Genomic DNA, 4,769 nt, shown 5'->3' with positions numbered 1-4,769 from the left:
CCCTGTCGGTCCAGCCCCGCTGCTCTGCCCTCCTCCCTCTCTCCGCTGAGCCCCTGTCTGTTTTCCTGACACCTGCACCCACCTCATCCTCACTCCATTTCCCTCCTTCCTCCCTGTCTCTTTTCTCCTCAGCCCCCCAACCCCAATCTGGACATTCAAAGGCTGGAATAAGGACGCCCCGCACCCAGGAAGGCACACTTGCCAGTGGGAACATACAACACGCCCTGGTAGGCACGGAACAGGGGGTGTCACGGGAGCGGGGCCAGTCGGGGTCCAGGGGCCACTCTGAGGGGCGACCGTACAGGGGACACTGGGGAGTGGCAGGGCCTGGCTGCGGGGGGAGGAGGAGGAGAATGGGGGGTCTCGGGAGAGGACTGGGGTCCGCAGAACCCCAGGATGGTCCGGGAGGATCGACCCCAGGATGATGGGGGCCCGGGAGAGAGCCCGCCCCCCCGCGGAGACCTGACAGGTGTGGGGTAGGGAGGGGAGACGATGAGGGGATTTAGCAGGAGACCCAGGCAGCTGGCCGTCCACACGCGCCAAAGTTCCGAAGGCTCGGTGGGGATTTGGTACCGGCGGCTGCGCGGAGCGACCCCCGAGGGTCGGAGGGCGAGGCCGGGCTCGCGCCAGCAGGAGCGGGGCCGGGAGGTAACGTCCGCAGCGGACCCCACCACCACCACCACCCTACCCGGGCCCTCAGTACAGGGGAGGGTGGTGCCCAGAAAGGCAGGTTTGAAGCGGGAAAAAAAGAAACTTAATCCCTGAGAGCGACTCTTCCCGTACCTGGTTCCCAGTGGGCGGGCTGGAGGCTGAGCCAGGGAGCGCGGCCTGCTCGAGGGGCGGGGCCTCGACGGAAGGGTGGTGTCCGCTCGAGGGGTGGTACACCAAGAGGCGGGGCCTGCTTGAGGGGCGGGGCTGAGCCTCCCAACCTGCCTCTCTTCCCCTCAGAGGAATTCCAGCCTCCGGTCCCACCCATCTGGAGTGGGTCCCAACCATTTATACTCAGGTTGAATGTTTTAACCAACGTTAGGTACCGTCTTAGAGTTGTGAGAGCCACTTACATTAAATGCTGAGTTTTCTTCTTAACAAGGTGAAACAGTTTAAGTTAAAAGTCCATTTTGCGAGGCTTGGAGACTAAGAGTTCCTCCTTGAACAAACTACTCAGGCTCCTTGAGCTCTTTTTCAACAAGGCCTGACACTGGGCTTCCCGTTCCTCTCTGCACCGTCGCATTTTAACAGGAATCCTCCAAAATAAGTTTATCCAGACTTCCTCAGCTTCACTCGCCTGGGCTCCTCAACCATGACCATCCCCCACGTGATGTCTGATCACCCTGGCCCACCTTCAGCAAGAATCCTGTTAGATATGGGAACATATGTATATGTATAACTGATTCACTTTGTTATAAAGCCTGCCCTTCTGGGGGCTGCTCTCAGCCTGCATGGTCCAGCTGGTTTGTGGTTTCCCGGGTGATGGTACAGGATCCCTGTGGAGCCTGTGAGAAGATGCTGAGCTGGGCGGGAGGGGAGACGCCACCCAGGACCTGCCTGGAGCGTCTGGCTCTGCCTGGACACCTTGATGGTGCAGCGGGTGGCTACTCCCATCCCGAAGCAACCCCCACACTTCCTGACCTGCTCTGGCCCTGCTCCTGTCTTGGCTGGGCCCCTGACAACTGATAAGCCTCCCACTGCCCTGCACCCTTGACCAGCTCTCGTTCTACAACAAATGAAGCCCAACCGTGTGATTTTTGGCATTGGGTATTATATCACTTTTTCAGTAGACTCCATTCCACAGTAGGCGACCTGGTTTCCCTGAACATGTGGAAAGGAGGCTGGGGTGCGTGTGAAACAGGGCCAGCTGTCCGGAGGGGTTCCAAGGAGCTTTCTGTGTACTGGGAAAATATCCACGAAACCATCTGGAGTCAGTGTTACACTGAGGACGACCCCATAGCCTGGCTCTGCCCGTGCCCCTCACGGAGAGGAAAGCTGGCCCCTCCTCTCCTTGGCGTCAGGATTTGCTCACCGGGACAGAATTGCAGGGTCAGGGAGGACCAGACCTTAGTGCCCAGTGTGACCAGTTTGAATTCTACACCTCCTAGGAAGTCCTGCTTGGTTGGCCCTTAAATACACACGTACTCATACACATGCACACACTTACACTCATGTGCACAAGGCACATATACTCACACGTGCACGTACACACTTATACACGCATGCACACAGGCACATACACTCACGTGCACATACACACTTATACACATAGGCACACACTCGTGCGTGTGCGCACACACTTACACTCTTGCACACACACACAGGCACACCCTGACCTCATGCTTAAGTCAGCTAGTGCATGCTGTTCCACTGAGCAAGTCTCACTGGCATGGTCCTGCCCTGGTACCCGACCTCCTGGGTGGGCTGGGCCTGACCTCACGGGCACACCATCTACTCCAGGCCTAGGGTGGAGTGGACATCCTCCCCTGCGGTCTAGTCTGAGTCCCCAGCGGTAGCCCCTGCCCGTGGCCTCGGGTGCTGGTTTCGGCTGGGGGTGGGAGGGAGAGAACAGGGTGTCACTGTGTCCCTATCCATCCTCAGGCTGCCCAGCTTCAGAGGCTCTGTTCTGATGGAGTCACCAGGGGCCACAGGGCAGAGGCAGGGCTGGAAGAAAGGATGGGTCCACTTCTGCCCTCATGGTGCCACTCACTTCCCTTCCTAGGGTATCAGAGGATAAGTTACTTCCTAAATTCTTAGGACAGATTTGGAGCTAGCAGAGCGGTTATTGTAATGCTTTACTCAGAGAGCTCAGTCCAAAATCACCGCCACACCACAAAATGCATCTTCGTTATAAGGCATCTGTTGTTTCTTACTGCCATTGGATTATCTATTTTTTATTTTGCTATGTGCCTAAGACTATTTATTCTAAGGACCACACATGCAGCTCAACAAACGTGTCCTATCTGTAAAATGAGACTTTCAGCCCTGCTGGACGAGCAGTCCCCAGGAGGGACGAGTCTCAGGGTGCGGGCAGGGATGTGGGGATCCCGACCTCAACCCCAGCCCGGCAGGAATGCTTCAGCCCACCAGGACCGCCGAGGCCTCACAGGGCGAGTCCAGCCCGAGTCCCCCTCCTGCCTGGAGCAGCTCTGACCCTCAGAGGATGGGGTGCAGAGGGGGCCCTGGCGGCCCACCGTCCCCCTGCTGCCGGCTCAGGTCCCCGGGGGACGCAGGGCCACGGTGACGGGTCCCTGGACTCTGGGCCAGGAGGGAGGCTGGGGCTGTGGGAGACCAGGGCTGGGAGGAGGCGGGGAATCCTCCCTGAGGCCTGATCCTGAGACCCCTTCTCACCCTGTGGGCTGTGCCCAGGGGTCCAGGTACAGCCAGGAGGGGGTGGTGCACAGAGATGGTGTGGGCTCCGGCAGGGGCAGCCAGGGACAGAGGGGGAATTAGGAACCAGCATTTACTAAGAGCCACTGTGCTGCGAAGGCATCTAGAGAATCCCGTGAGGTGAGCTGGGAGCGAAGATGAGTTGGAAACTGACTCTATGGCTTTGTGGCCACGGCAGGTGCAAATGGTGGGAAATGAAACCACAAATGAGCTTGTTTTTACTAAACAGTCTCTACGTCCATGGATTGGCCTTGGCCGGTCTCCTCTCAGCCTCCAACTCCTTCCTACGGCTCCTTTCCTCTAAATGCCGGCCCACCTCTCTGGGACATTTCTTCCTCTTGAGGAGCCATCCTAGGGACCCCCCCTTTGATCTCAGTCTCAGCTGCCATATTAATCAGGTATCTTTTCACTTGCTAATTTCTTGCCAACTCAGATCATCCAGGACATTCCCCAGCACAAGGGCTCAGTAAATTAAGGAAACGATTAGAGCAAAGGGCAGGTCTTGAAATTTAGGTGGTTTAGCCAAGGTTCCTGCTTTAGTGTGAAAGAACTCCCAGCACTTGCTAAGTGTGTGTGTGTGTATGTGTGTGTGTGTGTGTATGTATACCTGTGCGTATGTGTGTATGTACATCTGTGCATATGTGTATGTGTGTGTACACCTGTGCCTATGTATGTATGTACATCTGTGCCCGTGTGTGTATGTACATCTGTGCCTATGTGCTTATGTGTGTGTACATCTGTGCATACGTGTGTATGTACATCTGTGCATGTGTGTGTGTACACCTGTGCATATGTGTGTACACCTGTCCATATGTGTGTGTGTGCGTATGTACACCTGTGCATGTGTGTGTACACCTGTGCATATGTGTGTGTACGTACACCTGTGCATATGTGTGTATGTGTGTGCCTGTGTGCATATGACTGTGGTAGCAGCAGAACTGGACTGTGACACTGCAGCTGTGTTCATGGCAGGGAGATGCTCTCAGGGCAGCCCTCCTGGGTGGGTCAGGAGAGTTGCAGCCCCGCTTTCTAAGCCGTTAAGGGTCTTTTCCCTGGAGAAGAGTCAGGGCCCTTCACAGTCGCGTCAGCAAGTACAGCGGATGCCGGGCCAAGGGGACCCTTCAGAAATGGCACCAAAAACGCTGTCCTCAAGGGTGACTTGAAGCCCTGTTGTTTCAGTTACACCGTCGGAGGTGTGTTTTGCTTGGGGCTTGTTAAGTGCTGTTGTGCTTTAGTGGGAGAGTCACAAACACAGGCAGATCCACACTTGCTCATCCAGTGATGTTTTTGAAGGTAAGGGAGACTTTTTAAAAACCATATTTTTATGATTTCCATCACTTGGGCTGAAAGGAGACAAGGAATGGCGTGGTTGTTAGGGGTGGCGGGGGGAG

This window comes from Lagenorhynchus albirostris, chromosome 9 (genome assembly GCF_949774975.1).
Source record: "Lagenorhynchus albirostris chromosome 9, mLagAlb1.1, whole genome shotgun sequence".
NCBI classification, from domain to species: Eukaryota; Metazoa; Chordata; class Mammalia; order Artiodactyla; family Delphinidae; genus Lagenorhynchus; species Lagenorhynchus albirostris.
This window is presented reverse-complemented; position numbering follows the sequence as displayed.